The sequence below is a fragment of the Mobula birostris genome, chromosome 20 (genome assembly GCF_030028105.1).
Source record: "Mobula birostris isolate sMobBir1 chromosome 20, sMobBir1.hap1, whole genome shotgun sequence".
In the NCBI taxonomy this organism is placed as follows: Eukaryota; Metazoa; Chordata; class Chondrichthyes; order Myliobatiformes; family Myliobatidae; genus Mobula; species Mobula birostris.
The window spans coordinates 1529922-1547459 of NC_092389.1; the positions used below are offsets into that span (position 1 = coordinate 1529922).

Consider the following 17538-nt stretch of genomic DNA (forward strand, 5'->3'; position numbering starts at 1 on the left):
CTGCTGGGGAAACTATCACTGGTAGTCAACCTCAGCCAAAGGCCACAATAGTCTAACGGGGTGGGAGAGGAGCAAATCAGCAGAAAAGTAAAAGGAAGGAGATAAAGCTCTGCTAAACCAAACAGAAAAACAGTTGTCTCAGCCCTACCACGACCTACGTTAGTTCACGCACTGAGGGATTGCTTGCAGGTTGGTGGCAGTTATTTAAAAAGGGAGATTTGAGAGTGCTAGGCCATTGTATGTGGCCTATCAGTAGCTATAACCAGAGCACCAGTCCTGAGTTAGATAGCAGGGAAGGTTCAGGCATAAAAGGGAGACACTGCCTAGCAGAGTGGTCATCGACGGAGAGATCTGAGACAGAGTGGTAGGGCTCTGGGCTTCCGCAATAACAGGTTAAGGCCAGGTAAGTTACCTGTGAGGAATAGGAACAGGAAGTATGTCTGTGAAGCCGGTGTTCTGTACTGGGTGTCAGATGTGGGAAGTCCAGGAGACTCCCAGCCTCCCGGACGGCCACATCTGTGCCAGGTGCGTTGAGCTGCAGCTCCTTAGGGAGATACGTGTTAGGAAACTGGAGATACAGCTCGATGATCTTTGTCTGGTCAGGGCAAGTGGGGAAGTGATAGAGAGGAGCCACAGGCAGGTAGTCACAACCAGGGCCTCAGGAGACAGATAGGTGGGCGTCAGTCAGGAGAGGGAAGGGCAGGAGTCAGATGCAAGAGAGCACCCCTGTGGCTGTACCCCTAACAATAAGTACTCCTGCAAAGAAATTTTTTTAGCCAGAAGGTGGTGAATCTACAGAATTTGTTGCCACGGGTGGCAGTGGAGGCCAAGTCATTGGGTGTATTTAAGGCAGAGATTGATAGGTATCTGAGTAGCCAGGCATCAAAGGTTATGGTGTGAGAAGGCGGGGGAGTGGGACTAAATGGGAGAATGGATCAGCTCATGATAATGTGGCGGAGCAGACTCGATGGGCCGAATGGCCGGCTTCTGCTCCTTTGTCTTATGGTCTATATCTTATGGTCTTATGGTTTTGGTGGCTCTCTGGTTGTTACAGGAAAGTCACATATGTGGATAGAGCGTTGGCTGATTGGCAGGAAACAGAGAGTGGGAATAAAGGGATCCTATTCTGGTTGGCTGCTGGTTACCAGTGGTGTTCCACAGGGGTCCGTGTTGGGGCCGCTTCTTTTTACGTTGTACATAACGATTTGGATTATGGAATAGATGGCTTTGTGGCTAAGTTTGCTGATGATATGAAGATAGGTGGAGGGGCCGGTAGTGCTGAGGAAACAGAGAGTCTGCAGAGAGACTTGGGTGGATTGGGAGAATGGGCAAAGAAGTGGCAAATGAAGTACAATGTTGGAAAGTGTATGGTTATGCACTTTGGCAGAAGAAATAAACGGGCAGACTATTATTTAAATGGGGAGGGAATTCAAAGTTCTGAGATGCAACGGGACTTGGGAGTCCTCGTGCAGGATACCCTTAAGGTTAACCTCCAGGTTGAATCAGTGGTGAAGAAGGCGAATGCAATGTTGGCATTCATTTGTAGAGGAATAGAGTATAGGAGCAGGGATGTGATGTTGAGGCTCTATAAGGCGCTGGTAAGACCTCACTTGGAGTACTGTGGGCAGTTTTGGGCTCCTTATTTAAGAAAGGATGTGCTGATGTTGGAGAGGGTACAGAGAAGATTCACTAGAATGATTCCGGGAATGAGAGGGTTAACATATGGGGAACGTTTGTCCGCTCTTGGACTGTATTCCTTGGAGTTTAGAAGAATGAGGGGGGACCTCATAGAAACATTTCGAATGTTGAAAGACATGGACAGAGTGAATGTGGCAAAGTTGTTTCCCATGATGGGGGAGTCTAGTACGAGCGGGCATGATTTAAGGATTGAAGGGCACCCATTCAGAACAGAAATGCGAAGAAATTTTTTTAGTCAGAGGGTGGTGAATCTGTGGAATTTGTTGCCAAGGGCGGCAGTGGAGGCCAAGTCATTGTGTGTATTTAAGGCAGAGATTGATAGGTATCTGAGTAGCCAGGGCATCAAAGGTTATGGTGAGAAGGCGGGGGAGTGGGACTAAATGGGAGAATGGATCAGCTCACGATAAAATGATGGAGCAGACTCGATGGGCCGAATGGCTGATTTCTGCTCCTTTGTCTTATGGTCTTATGTTTGAGTACTGTTGGGGGGAGATGGCCTACCTGGGGGAAGCAACAGTGGCCGCACCTCTGGCACAGAGTCTGATCCTGTGGCTCAGAAGGGTAGGGAAAGGAAGAGGAAAACGCATTAGGGAACTGGAGATGCAGCTCGATGACCTTCGCCTGGTCAGGGAGAGCGAGGAGCTGATAGAAAGGAGCTATAGGCAGGTGGTCCACAGGAGACAGAGAAGTGGGTCACAGTCCGGAGAGGGAAGGGGGAATGTCAGGTACTAGAGAGTATCCCAGTGGCTGTGCCCCTTGACAATAAGTACTCCTGTTTGAGTACTGTTGTGGGGGGACAGCCCACCTGGGGGAAGCAACAGTGGCCGTGCCTCTGGCACAGAGTCTGACCCTGTGGCTCAGAAGGGTAGGGAAAGGAAGAGGATGGCAGTAGTGATAGGGGACTCTATAGTTAAGTGGTCAGACAGGCGATTCTGTGGACGCAGGAAAGAAACTCGGATGGTAGTTTGCCTCCCAGGTGCCAGGGTCCAGGATGTTTCAAATCGCGTCCACGATAAGGGGAACAGCCAGAAGTCGTGGTACATATTGGTACCAATGACCGAGGTAGGAAAAGGGAAGAAGTCCTGAAAAAAGACTTTATGGAGTTAGGAAGGAAGTCGAAAAGCAGGACCACAAAGGTAGTAATCTCGGAATTACTGCCTGTGCCACGCCACAGTAGGAAAAGGAATAGAATGAGGTGGAGGATAAATGCGTGGCTGAGGGATTGGAGCAGGGGGAAGGGATTCAGATTTCTGGATCATGGGGACCTCTTTTGGGGCAGGTGTCACCTGTGCAAAACGGACAGGTTGCACTTGAATCCCAGGGGGACCAATGTCCTGGCGAGGAGGTTTGCTAAGGCTATTGGGGAGAGTTTAAACTAGAATTGCTGGGGGGTGGGAACCGAAATGAAGGGATGGAGGAAGAGGCGGTGGGCTCACAAATAGAGAAAGCTTGGAGACAGTGTGTGAGGGAGGATAGGCAGGCGATAGAGAATGGACGCGCTCAGACTGACGGTGTGAAATGACAGTGAATGGGGGATGAAGGTGGTGGTGTGGGACTGTGGAGAGGAGTGTGTCAGTGTGGGTATGAGCTGTGGGGTGTCAGTGTAAAGTGACAGTGAATGGGGGATGAAGGTGGTGGTGAGGGACTGTGGAGAGGAGTGTGTCAGTGTGGGTATGAGGTGTGGAGTGTCAGTGTGGAGTGACAGTGAATGGGGGATGAAGTGGGTGGTGAGGGACTGTGGAGAGGATTGTGTCAGTGTGGGTATGAGGTGTGGAGTGACAGTGAATTGGGGATGAAGGGGGTGGTGTGGGACTGTGTTGAGGATTGTGTCAGTGTGGGTATGAGGTGTGGAGTGTCAGTGTAAAGTGACAGTGAATGGGGGATGAAGGGGGTGGTGAGGGACTGTGGAGAGGAGTGTGTCAGTGTGGGTATGAGGTGTGGAGTGTCAGTGTACAGTGACAGTGAATGGGGGGATGAAGGGGGTGGTGATGGACTGTGGAGAGGAGTGTGTCAGTGTGGGTATGAGGTGTGGAGTGTCAGTGTGAAGTGACAGTGAATGGGGGATGAAGGGGGTGGTGAGGGACTGTGGAGAGGAGTGTGTCAGTGTGGGTATGAGGTGTGGAGTGTCAGTGTAAAGTGACAGTGAATGGGGGATGAAGGGGGTGGTGAGGGACTGTGGAGAGGAGTGTGTCAGTGTGGGTATGAGGTGTGGAGTATCAGTGTACAGTGACAGTGAATGGGGGATGAAGGGGGTGGTGAGGGACTGTGGAGGGGAGTGTGTCAGTGTGGGTATGAGGTGTGGAGTGTCAGTGTACAGTGACAGTGAATGGGGGATGAAGGGGGTGGTGAGGGCCTGTGTTGAGGATTGTGTCAGTGTCGGTGTGAGGTGTCGAGTGTCAGTGTTTTGATTCGGAGCAAGAAGGCTGCGGGTGAACGGCTTAGGATATCCCGAGTGAAGGTGGTTTTACTACTCGGGGTAAAGAGAGGGAAGGCTACGCAGGTGCGTGATATCAGGCAGTAGAGCGGGAAATGTTTAAAAAGACCGCCTTATCCAGCGGGCAGCAAGGTGAGAGGTAGCAGAGTGATAGGGCTTTGGCGGTAACGAGGCGAAGTAGGTCTACCTGTGTTAATTGCGGATAGGAAGAAGTATGTGTGTGAGGCCGGTTTTCTGTGCTCGGTGTCAGATGTGGGAGGTCCTGGAGTCTCCCAGCTTCCCGGAAGGCCATATCTGCACCTGGTGTGTCGAGATGCAGCTCCTGAGGGACCGCGTTAGGGAACTGGAGATGCAGCTCGATGACCTTCGCCTGGTCAGGGAGAGCGAGGAGCTGATAGAAAGGAGCTATAGGCAGGTGGTCCACAGGAGACAGACAAGTGGGTCACAGTCCGGAGAGGGAAGGGGGAATGTCAGGTACTAGAGAGTATCCCAGTGGCTGTGCCCCTTGACAATAAGTACTCCTGTTTGAGTACTATTGTGGGGGGACAGCCCACCTCTGGCACTGACCCTGTGGCTCAGAAGGGTAGGGAAAGGAAGAGGATGGCAGCAGTGATAGGGGACTCTATAGTTAGGGGGTCAGACAGGCGATTCTGTGGACGCAGGAAAGAAACTCAGATGGTAGTTGCCTCCCCGGTGCCAGGGTCTGGGATGTTTCTGATTGTGTCCATGATATTCTGAAGTGGGAAGGTGAACAGCCAGAGGTCGTGGTACATATTGGTACCAACGACAAAGGTAGGAAAAGGAAAGGGGTCCTGAAAACAGACTACAGGGAGTTAAGAAGGAAGTTGAGAAGCAGGACCTCAAAGGTAGTAATCTTGGGATTACTGCCTGTGCCACGTGACAGTGAGTATAAGAAGAGTAAGGTGGAGGGTAAATGCGTGGCTGAGGGATTGGAGCAGGGGGCAGGGATTCAGATTTCTGGATCATTGGGACCTCTTTTGGGGCAGGAGTGACCTGTACAAAAAGGATGGGTTGCACTTGAATCCGAGGGGGACCAATATCCTGGCAGGGATGTTTGCTAAGGCTACTGGGGAGAGATTAAACTAGAATTGCTGGTGGGGGGGGGGGGACCGAACTTAAGAGACTGGGGAAGAGGCGGATGGCTCACATTTTGAGAAGGCTTGGAGACCGTGCAAAAGGGAAGACAGACAGGTGATAGAGAAGGGATATGCTCAGACGGATGGTTTGAGATGTGTCTATTGTAATGCAAGAAGCATCATGAACAAAGTGGATGAGCTTAGAGCATGGATTAGTACTTGGAGTTATGATGTTGTGGCCATTACAGAGACTTGGATGGCTCAGGGGCAGGAATGGTTACTCAGAGTACCAGGCTTTAGATGTTTCAGAAAGGACAGGGAGGGAGGCAAAAGAGGTGGGGGCATGGCACTGCCGATCAGGGATAGTGTCACAGCTGCAGAAAAGGAGGAAGCCATGGAGGGATTGTCTACTGAGTCTCTGTGGATGAAAGTTAGAAACAGGAAGGAGTCAATAACTCTACTGGGTGTTTTTTTTATAGACCACCCAATAGTAACAGGGAATTCGAGGAGCAGATCGGGAGACAGATTCTAGAAAGGTATAATAATAACAGGGTTGTCGTGGTGGGAGATTTTAATTTCCCAAATATCGACTGACATCTTCCTGGAGCAAGGGGTTTAGATGGGGTGAAGTTTGTTTGGTGTGTTCAGGAAGGTTTCCTGACATAATATGTAATTAAGCCAACTAGAGGAGAGGTTGTACTTGATCTGGTATTGGGAAATGAACCTGGTTAAGGTGTCAGATCTCTCAGTGGGAGAACATTTTGGAGATGGTGATCACAATTTCTAGTGGCATTCATTTCTAGAGGTATAGAATATAAGAGCAGGGATGTGATGTTGAGGCTCTATAAGGCACTCGTGAGACCACACTTGGGAGTATTGTGTGCAGTTTTGGGCTCCTTATTTTAGAAAGGATATACTGACATTGGAGAGGGTTCAGAGAAGATTTACGAGAATGATTCCAGGAATAAAAGGATTACCGTATGAGGAACATCTGGCAGCTCTTGGGCTGTATTCCCTGGAGTTCAGGAGAATGAGGGGGGATCTCATAGAAACATTCCGAATGTTAAAAGGCCTGAACAGATTAGATATGGCAAAGGTATTTCCCGTGGTAGGGGAGTCCAGGACAAGACAGCATGACTTCAGGATTGAAGGACATCCATTTAGAACAGAGATGCAGAGAAATTACTTTAGTCAGAGGGTGGTAAACCTGTGCAATTTGTTGCCACGAGCGGCTGTGGAGGCCAAGTCATTGGATGCATTTAAGGCAAAGATAGATAGGTTCTTGATTAGCCAGGGCATCAAAGGGTATGGGGAGAAGGCAGGGGATTGGGGATGACTGGAAGAATTGGATCAGCCCATGACTGAATGGCAGAGCAGACTCAATGGACCAAATGGCCTACTTCAGCTCCTATATCTTATGGTCTTAATTCTATCTACTTTACCATAGCATTGGAGAGGGATAGGAACAAACAAGTTAGGAAAGCATTTAATTGGAGTAAGGGGAAATATGAAGCAATCAGGCAGGAACTTGAAAGCAAAAATTGGTAACAGATGTTCTCAGAATCAGATTTATCATCAGCGGCATGTGACGTGAAATTTGTTTACTTAGCAGCAGCAGTTCAATGCAATAGATAATCTAGCAGAGAGAAAAAAAATAAAATAAAACAATAATAAATAAACAAGTAAATCAATTATGTATATTGAATAGATTATTAAAAATGTGTAAAAACAGAAATACTGTATATTAAAAAAAAGTGAGGTAGTGTCCAAAGCTTCAATGTCCATTCAGGAATCGGGTGGCAGAGAGGAAGAAGCTGTTCCTAAATCGCTGAGTGTGTGCCTTCAGGCTTCTGTATCTCCTACCCGATGGTAACAGTGAGAAAAGGGCATGTATTACGTGCTGCCTTTCTGAGACACCGCTCCCTAAAGATGTCCTGGGTACTTTGCAGGCTAGTACCTAAGATTGAGCTGACTAGATTTACAACCTTCTGCAGCTTCTTTCAGTCCTGTGCAGTAGCTCCTCCATACCAGACAGTGATGCAGAAATGTACGGCTGAAATGTGGCAAACGTTCAGGGGATACTTGCGTGGCGTTCTGCATAGGTATGTTCCAATGAGACAGGGAAAGGATGGTTGGGTACAGGGACCGTGGTGTACAAAGGCTGTTGAAAACCTCATCAAGAAGAAAAGCTTATGCGAGGTTCAAAATACTAGGTAGTGACAGAGATCTGGAAGATTATAAGGCTAGCACGAAGGAGTCTGGAAATGAAATTAAGAGAGCCAGAAGGGGCCATGAGAAGGCCTTGGCCAGCAGGAGTAAAGAAAACCCCAAGCTATTCTACTAGTATCTGAAGACCAAGAGGGTAACACATGAAAGAATCAGACTCATCAAGTGTGACAGTGGGAAAGTGTGTATGGAACCGGAGGAGATAGCAGATGTACTTAATGAATACTTTGCTTCAGTATTCACTATGGAAAAGGATCTTGGTGATTGTAGGGATGACTTACAGCAGATTGAAAAGCTTGAGCATCTAAACATTAAGAAAGAGGATGTGACTAAACACGTTGATGAAGGTAGAGCAGTAGATAGAGACATAGAAAATAGGTGCAGGAGCAGGCCATTCAGCCCTTCGAGCCTGCACCACCATTCAGTACGATCATGGCTGATCATCCAACTCAGAACCCTGTACCTGCCTTCTCTCCATACCCCCTGATCCCTTTAGCCACAAGGGCCTTATCTAACTCCCTCTTAAATATGGCCAATGAACTGGCCTCAACTGTTTCCTGTGGCAGAGAATTCCACAGATTCACCACTCTCTGTGTGAAGAAGTTTTTCCTCATCTCGGTCCTAAAAGGCTTCCCCTTTATCCTCAAACTGTGACCCCTCTTTCTGGACTTCCCCAACATCGGGAACAATCTTCCTACATCTAGCCTGTCCAATCCCTTTAGGATTTTATACGTTTCAATAAGATCCCCCCTCAATCTTCTAAATGCCAGAGAGTATAAGCCTAGTCGATCCAGTCCTTCATCATATGAAAGTCCTGCCATCCCAGGAATCAATCTGGTGAACCTTCTTTGTACTCCCTCTATGGCAAGAATGTCTTTCCTCAGATTAGGGGACCAAAACTGCACACAATACTCCAGATGTGGTCTCACTAAGGACTTGTACAACTGCAGTAGTACCTCCCTGCTCCTGTACTCGAATCCTCTCGCTATAAATGCCAGCATACCATTCGCCTTTTTCACCGCCTGCTGTACCTGCATGCCCACTTTCAATAACTGGTGTATAATGACACCCAGATCTCATTGCACGTCTCCTTCTCCTAATTGGCCACCATTCAGATAATAATCTGTTTTCCTGTTCTTGCCACCAAAGTGGATAACCTCACATTTATCCACATTAAATTGCATCTGCCATGAATTTGCCCACTCACCTAACCTATCCAAGTCACCCTGCATCCTCTTAGCGTCCTCCTCACAGCTACACTACTGCCCAGCTTCATGTCATCCGCAAACTTGGAGATGCTGAATTTAATTCCCTCGTCTAAGTCATTAATACATATTGTAAACAACTGGGGTCCCAGCACTGAGCCTTGCGGTACCCCACTAGTCACTGCCTGCCATTCTGAAAAGGTCCCGTTTATTCCCACTCTTTGCTTCCTGTCTGCCAACCAATTCTCTATCCACATCAATACCATACCCCCAAGTATACACTAAATGTAGTGTATATGGATTTCAGCAAGGCATTTGATAAGGTACCCCATGCATGGCAGATGGAGTTCAACCCAAAAAAGTGTGAAGTGGTTCATTTTGGTAGGTCAAATAAGATGGCAGAATATAGTATTAATGGTAAGACACTTGGCAGTGTGGAGGATCAGAGGGATCTTGGGGTCTGAGTCCATAGGGCACTCAAAGCTGCTGTACAGGTTGACTCTGTGGTTAAGAAAGCATATGGTGTATTGGCTTTCATCAATCGTGGGATTGAATTTAGGAGCAGGGAGGTAATGTTACAGCTATATAGGACCCTGGTCAGACCCCACTTGGAGTACTGTGCTCAGTTCTGGTCGTCTCACTACAGGAAGGACATGGAAATCATAGAAAGGGTGCAGAGGAGAGTTACAAGGATGTTGCCTGGATTGGGGAGCATGCCTTATGAGAATAGGTTGAGTGAACTCGGCCTTTTTTCCTTGGAGCGACAGAGGATGAGAGGTGACCTGATACAGGTATATAAGATGATGAGAGGCATTGATTGTGTGGATAGACAGAGGCTTTTTCCCAGGGCTGAAATGGCTGCCATAAGAGGGCACAGGTTTAAGGTGCTGGGGAGTAGGTACAGAGGAGATGTCAGGGGTAAGTTTTTATGCAGAGAGTGGTGAGTGCGTGGAATGGGCTGCCGGTGACGATGGTGGAGGCAGATACAATGGGGTCTTTTAAGAGACTTTTGGATAGGTACATGGAGCTTAGAAAAATAGAGGGCTATGGATAACCCCAGGTAATTTCTAAAGTAAGTACATGTTTGGCACAGCACTGTGGGCCGAAGGGCCTGTATTGCACTGTAGGTTTTTGTATATTTTCATAACTCAAGGGAGGCACAGTCAGTCTGGGTACTCCATACAGTGTGAAACTTAACAGGAGGCAGAGTACTCGATTGACTTTTACTGGGTCAGCATCTGTGTGGTTGAGGTACACTGGGAACACACTGCACTCCATAGATACAGTTGGAGCAAAGCCCAACTCTTACTGATGCATCATTGAAAGCATCCTATTCAGATGCATCATTGCTCGGCGTGGCAAGTGTTCAAGGCCTCAAGGAATCGCTGAGCTGTGAACACAGCCCAATCTATCACAAAACCCAACCTCCCCTCTACTAAGTCTGATGACATTTCCCACTACTTCAGGAAAACGGCCAACGTAATCAAGGACCTATACACCCCCACCCCCTTCACAATTGGGCAGAAGATACAAAAGCCTGAAAGCACAAGGACAGCTTCTGTCCCACAGTTATCAGACTCTTGAATGGACCTCTCAAACACTAAAAGGTGAACTCTTGATCTCCAAATCTACCTTATTGGGGCCTGTGCCTTCCTGTAGTGCACTCTCTGTGTAAATGTAACACTAGACACTGTATCTTTTTGTTTGTTGCTGGTTTGATGTACCTCTACATGGAATGATCAGTCTAGATGGCAGGCAAAACAAATGCTTTTCACTGTAGCTTGCTACAGTAACCCAACAACAATACCACCTCAAGCTCAGCAGGATGAGGAGGTCGACTACACAGATGGGATGGATTGGTGTCTGACCGTGTGCGCAAGTGTGCTGGCCATCTCACTAGACGTTGCTCAGAAGATATAGGAGTCCAAGCAGGACATTCAGCCCATCACGTCTACTGAGCCATTCACTCAATGCCCTTTCTGTCCTCTTCCCAACCTTATTCTTCTGCCTTTGCCCCATAACCCTTGACCCCTTACCAATCTGGAACCTATCAATCTCGACTGTACATATACCCACTGACTTGTCTCCACTACTCTTTGTGGCAATGAACTCCACAGACTCAACACCCCCTGGCTGAAGTAATTCCTCCTCTTCTCTATTCTAAAGGGACTTCCCTCTATTTCTTATTGAATGGTGGAGCAGGATCGATGGGCCAGATGGCCTGCTCCTGCTCCATTCTGAGGTTGTGCCCTCTGGTCCCAGCGAGTCCCCCATGGATATTGCGTCCTAGTTGTCTAGCTAGGCAACCTGGGCAGTATGATATGGAGAGCAAGCTGTGGCCCAGGTAGCAAGCTCCACATATCTGATGAACCCAAAGGAGTGGCAGAGACCGATACAGTTTGCTACCAACAGCGTCACAGGAGATGCCAATCAGTGTTAATCTCAACGCAGGACCGTTCTAGAGACTCCAGCTCCAGATTTTTCATCAGGGTTTACTCCCGAAAGCTTTCCACGTGAATGGGTATTACCGCGAGGTCAAGAGTTTTCCTTCTCCTAGATGAGCTAGCACCATCGCTGACAAGCCCCACCTGTCTGAAGCGACTGGTTTTAAGGTGCCAGTGACCTGCCTTTGCCCCTTCTCCTGTAAGTAAAAACAGTTCCTCCGGGCTTCGTAGCTAAGCTACACGTGAAGGCCAGGAGCTGGACTTGGTTGTCAGAGGCTATTTGGCTCTGGTTCTAGACTCCTCTCCATGTCCACAATATTTGTCATGTTTTCAGAACTGAATATTTAACAAGTGAATAGCACGAGAAGTCATCAGAGAAATTGATTCAAATATGACCTGGGTCAGGGCTCAATATTAACCTGACAAAGGCACCATAAGGGACAACTACCCCATTATTTTAACAGCAGATAATAGGAACCCAGCTCTCACTTGGCACCATCATCTACAACTCGCAGTTTAAATCACTATCCTCAACACCAACGCTTCACGACCTGACACAATCCCTTTATATGTAAAAACCCTCCAGATCTCCACAGCCATCTCACAAAGAATTTTGGCTGCTGCATTTTCTGACCACTGAGAGAAATCCAAGCCTTAAAACATCATCAGACACTTGAACAACATTAGCACTTTTACCTCAAGCACCACTAGCAAGTTAAAGTTAAAATGCTGGAACAGTTACCTTCTGCTCTTGGGCACAATGCGCTCAGGTCAGGAACAGAGACCAATTGTAACCTTTGGAACGCGGGAGTGCACCGGAACACCTAGAGGAAACACATACCATCAGAGACACTAGAGATTCCACAGAAGCTGGAAATGCAGAGCAAGACACACAAAATGCTGGAGGAACTCAGCAGGTCAGGCAGCATCTATGGCAATGAATGACCAGGATCTTGGCCTGAAACACTGACTGTTCATTCCCTGCGACCGATGCTGCACCATTGTTCCTTTTACCAGAATGCATTATCATATATTTCCAATACTGACCCCTGAGGACCATATTTTGGGGAACTTTGAAATGGTGCCTTGTATTCCTATTGAAGATATCAAGTTCAAGTTTAACTGTCATTCAACCATACCACATACAAACGTTTGTAAATTCAGACAAACAGCACTCCTCCGGGGCCAACACTTTCCCAACCACTGAGGTTAGGCTAACTGGCCTATAATTGATGGCATGAACATTGATTTCTCAAATTTCCAGTAATGCCCTCCACTCCTCCCCCTCCTTCACCACTTCCCAATCCCCTTTTCCTTCTCACCTTATCTCCTTTCTGCCCATTGCCTCCCTCTGGTGCTCCTCCCCCTTTTCTTTCTTCCATGGCCTTCTGTCCTCTCCTATCAGACTCCCCCTTCTCCAGCCCAGTATCTCCTTCACCAATCAACTTCCCAGTTCTTTATTTCACCCTTCCCCTTCAGGTTTCACCTATTACCTTGTGTTTCTCTCTCCACTCCCTCCACATTTTAAACCTACTCCATCTTTTTTTTCTCCAGTCCTGCCAAAGGACTGAAACGTCGACTGTACTTTTTTTCCACAGATGCTGCCTGGCCTGCTGAGTTCCTCCAGCATTTTGTACGTTTTGCTTAGATTTCCAGTATCTGCAGGTTTTCTTGTTTGTGGCCTATAATCTTCTTTCTTTTGTCTTCCTTTCTTAAAGAATGGAGTGACATTTATAGTCTTCCAGTCCTCCAGGACCATATCAGAATCAAACGATTCTTGAAAGATCATGACCAGTGCATCTGTTATCTCTTCAGCAACCTCTCTCAGCACTCTGGGATGTAGTCCATCTGGTCCAGGTGACTTATCCACCTTAAGACCTCTCAGTTTGCCTCGCACTTTTTCCTTTGTAATAGCAATGGCACTCACTCCTGCTCCCTGATATTCACAGATCTCTGGCATAGTGCTTGTGTCTTCCACAGTGAAGACGGATGCCAAGTACCCATTAAGTTCATCTGCCATTTCTTTGTCCCCCATTACTGCCTCACCAACATCATTTTCCAGTGGTCCAATATCAACTCTCACCTCCATTTCACTCTTTCTATAACTGAGAAAACTTTTAGCATCCTGCTATATAATTATTGACTACTCTGCCCTCATGTTTCATCTTTTCCCTTATAGCTACTTCAGTTGCCTTTTTGTTGAACTTTTAAAACCTCCTAATCATCCAACTTTCCACTCACTTTTGCTACCTTATGTGCCCTTTCCTTGGCTTTTATCCAGTCCTTAACTTCCCTTGTCAGCAACGGTTGACTACCCCTGCCATTTGCAAACAACTTCTTCCGTGGGACATATTATGATCACTGCCTCCTAAGAGTTCCTTTACATTAAACTCCCGAATAAGATCTGGGTTATTAAACAATACCCAATCTAAGATAGCCTTTCCCCAAGTAGGCTCAAGCACAAGCTGCTCTAAAAAGCCATCTCGTGGGCATTCAACAAATTCCCTTTCTTGCAATCCGACACGAACCTGATTTTCCCAATTCCCTTGCATATTGAAGTTCCCCATACAATTGTATCATTACCCTTATTACATGCGCTTTCCAGCTCCCTTTGGAATCTGAACCCCACATTTTGGCTACTACTTGGAGGCTTGTATATGACTCCCATAATAGTTTTTTTTATCCTTGCAGTTTCTCAGTAAAGGAGCCCCAGGTCCCACACCACCAGGTTCAGGAACAGTTATTACCCCTCAGCCATCAGGCTCCTGAAACAGTGTGGCTAACTTCACTCACCATTACTCTGAACTAAGACCTACAGACTCATGTTCCCAATATTATGTTTTATTTGCAGTTTGTCTTCTTTTGTACGTTGGTTGTTTGTCTGTCTCATTACTTAATAGTTTTTCATAAATTGTTGTTTTTCCTCCCCCTACAAAATACCTTTCAGAAAATGAATCACAAGGTTGTATATGGTAGCAGATACACACTGTGATAAATTTACTTTGAACTTTGATCCCCTCACTTAATCCCCTGTAATCTATCAGTTCCACCCTAATTTCCCAACCACCCACTCACACTGGCCAACCTACCAACCTGCACACCTTTGGGGTGTGGGACGAAACAAGGGCACCGGGGAAAACCGGCAGTCAGAGGGAGAACATGCAAACTCCACAGAGACGGTTGGCAGGGAACCTGCATCAATGGAGCTGCCAGGTAGTAGCTCGAACCACTGCTTTATTGCACCAATAATCTCTAAGCATTCAATGTAAAATATCATCTTCAGTGGTGAGCGGTGTGCCGCAAGGGTCGGTTCTGGACTCGCAACTGTTCACGATATACATTAACAATCTGGAGGCAGGGACCGAGTGTAGTGCATCTAAGTTTTCTGATGACACTAAATTGAGTGGAAAAGCAAATTGTACAGAGGATACGCAGAGTCTGCAGAAAGATATAGATAGGATAAGTGAGTGGGCAAAGGTCTGGCAGATGGTGTACAATGTTGGTAAATGTGAGATTATCCACTTTGGAAGGATAAATGAAAGAGCAATTATTTAAATGGTGAAAGATTGCAGCATGCTGTTGTGCAGAGGGACTTGGGAGTGCTTGTTCATGAATCACAAAAGGTTGCTTTGCAGGTACAACAGGTTATAAAGAAGGCAAATGGAATGTTGGTCTTCATTGCTACAGGGATTGAATTGAAGAGCAGGGAGGTCATGCTGCAGCTGTACAGGGTACTGGTGAGGCTGCACCTGGAGTATTGTGTGTAGTTCTGGTCTCCATACTTGAGGAAAGATATACTGGCTTTGGAGGCAGTGCAGAGGAGGTTCACCAGGTTGATTCCAGGGATGGAGGGGTTAACCTATGAGGAGAGATTGAGTCACCTGGGACTATACTCACTGGAATTCAGGAGAATGAGAGGAGATCTTATAGAAACATATAAAATTATGAAAGGGGTAGATAAGATAGAGGCAGGAAAGTTGTTTCCACTGGTAAGTAAGACTAGAACAAGGAGGCATAGCCTCAGGGTTCGGGGGAGTAGATTTAGGACGGAGATGAGGAGGAACTGCTTTTCCCAGAGAGTGGTGAATCTGTGGAATTCTCTGCCCAATGAGGCAATGGAGGCTACCTCAGTAAATATATTTAAAACAAGGTTGGCTAGATTTTTGCATAGTAGGGGAATTAAAGGTGATGGGGAAAAGGCAGTGAGGTGGAGATGAGTCCATGGTCAAATCAGCCATGATCTTATTGAATGGCAGGGCAGGCTTGATGGGCTGGATGGCCGACTCCTGCTCCTATTTCTTATGTTCTTATGTGTGAAATGATAGTCAATTACCCAAGTGTCAACGACGATCTGTGTCGATCTTATTCCAGTTCAGTTCTTTTTGGACCCACCAACGTTTTCCTGCCGATGTCACTGTTTAAATAATAGTATTGAGATAGGAAAAAGTGGTTATTAGAAATTAATCTTCACAGCAAAGAATATAAATTGCAAGAAACCAAGTTTTCAGGGCCATTATCATCATCCAGTCTTTAGATTTCCTAACCGTTTGAGGGAATTAAGGTCGGGGTGGCATAGTAGTGTACTGGTTAGCGCTAGTTTCCCAGGTTCAATTCCCACCGCTGTCTGCAAGGAATTTGTACATTCTCCCCATGACCACGTGGCCTTTCTCTAGATGCTCCTGTTTCTTCCCGCGTTCCAACAAAGTACCAGTCTTTAATTAGCCTCATTTTTAGGGAATCCTGTGTGATTACACAATATTGCTGACAGTGCAAACCAACAACAGTAGAATTACTGACCCAAAATATAACTTTTTTTTTCTCCAGAGACATGGTCTGATCTGTTGTGTCTTTCCAGCATTTCCAGTTTTTATTTCAGCAGGTTCTATTTCTGTTCCAGCAGCTGAACGAATGGCCTGTGGTTCCAGAGGGTCAACGCTGCATAGCCGAGGTGGGGTCAGAGTTAGGGAGTCAAGCACGTGATTTGAAAGCAAGCATGAACATTTTAAACTTGAGTCACTGCAGAATCAGAACCTAATGTAGGTCAGTAAGGATTCTGGGTGAACGTGAGTGAATTTACCCCCAATACAAGGTAGGATTCACAATAACGCACTCTTAAAGAAACCAGAGTTAACTTTATTTATCAAAACCCCTCAAAAAGTAGGTTAGCATTAAGTATTATAATAATTTATAGCACAGAACAATAATAGACCAATCGCAGGTGAGGATTAGCATTAGGTATTATACTATTTTATTGCGTGGAATTGGCTTATTAATCAAATAGACCAATTCCACGAGGGTTCGGATTAGTACTAGGTATTGAATACTTTCTCATGCCACACTGTCAGGATCAAGTATTCCCAGATATGGGGCAGCACATTTGGGAGTGAAGTTCTCTCTCGATTGGCCCAACACTGGTCCCACGGCCCAACCACAGCGTCGCACCAGCGGAACAGCATCCAATTTCTCAAAATATTTCCATTGGTTTTGCGAATTAAAAACGAGCCTTCTGCGAAAGGAAACCTAACGAGACTATGGGATGTGGGGTGGCTGCTCCCTCTCGGGCCTCCTGAACCTGCAGGCATATTCCATGGCATCAATTTTACCCGCCCCCTCCGAAAAGGGTTTTCCGCTGGACTCCAAAGCCCCAGCTATTCCCCACCCGAACAGTGGATGCACGGGCTGCTGATACAGGCGGCGCATTGAGAGCAAAAGGCGTAAAGACAGAAAGGTTGCGGAGAAACATCATTGCAAAAATGTGCATCCTACAAACACAGGCCAGGGACAGCAACGTTATAAGAAGTAGTAGCAGGCCGGGTTTGGAGAGTATGCAGTGGTGAAGGGGTATGCATCGCTCGGTTTGCGGTGGAAGAGGTACCTGCGAGCCGAGCCGCCGGGGGCTACAGCCGCTCCTCCGGTCCCGTTGAGCCCGCGGCCAGACCCAGCCTCCAGAGGACGACGCAACGTTCCACCGACTTCCGCCCGAACCCGTCAATCAACCGGCACAAACCCCGCCTTCACCGTGTCCGCCGCCAGACCCAGCCTCCCGGGGACGTCGCAACGTTCAACCAACTTCCGCCCGATCCCGTCAATCAACCGGCAAAAGTCCCGCCTTCACTGCGTCTCTCATTGGCCGCTGTTCCTCCTTTTCCCCCGTGGCCTATCACCTGTCCTCACTGCTGGACCTCCGATGTGTGATTGATGGGATAGGCTGTCAATCATAGAAGGATCTGTTTTCAATGAAGACAGAGTTTGTATGCGATCGCCTGTTGCTGGTCATGTTTCATTTTGCCATATCCATTCAGTGCATTGCAAATGTTGTAGAGGATGGGGAAATACAGACTTAATTTTAAAGTTTTCTATTTCTATCTTTTGCGTGGCGGCCTATGCACATGCGCGGATTGCTCGGCCCTCTGGCGGTGCAAGCGCGCGTCTCC

The 17538-nt window shown here is 47.1% G+C and overlaps 1 protein-coding gene across 3 annotated transcripts in view; it reads right to left on the reverse strand.

The window, feature by feature from the left end:
- The window catches only part of pafah1b2 (platelet-activating factor acetylhydrolase 1b, catalytic subunit 2), a 32474-nt gene extending 15370 nt beyond the window's left edge, over positions 1-17104 (reverse strand). Inside the window, exons 1-4 of one of the 3 annotated variants that reach the window (XM_072283865.1) lie at positions 16980-17104; positions 15902-16039; positions 15438-15518; positions 11847-11928 (exon numbers count right to left, since the gene is read on the reverse strand). The gene's annotated coding sequence lies outside the window, so the exon portion shown is untranslated. The remainder of the gene's footprint in view (positions 1-11846; positions 11929-15437; positions 15519-15901; positions 16040-16979) is intronic. The other 2 variants (XM_072283866.1, XM_072283867.1) reach the window with 2 other exon arrangements.
- Positions 17105-17538: the final 434 nt, after the last annotated feature.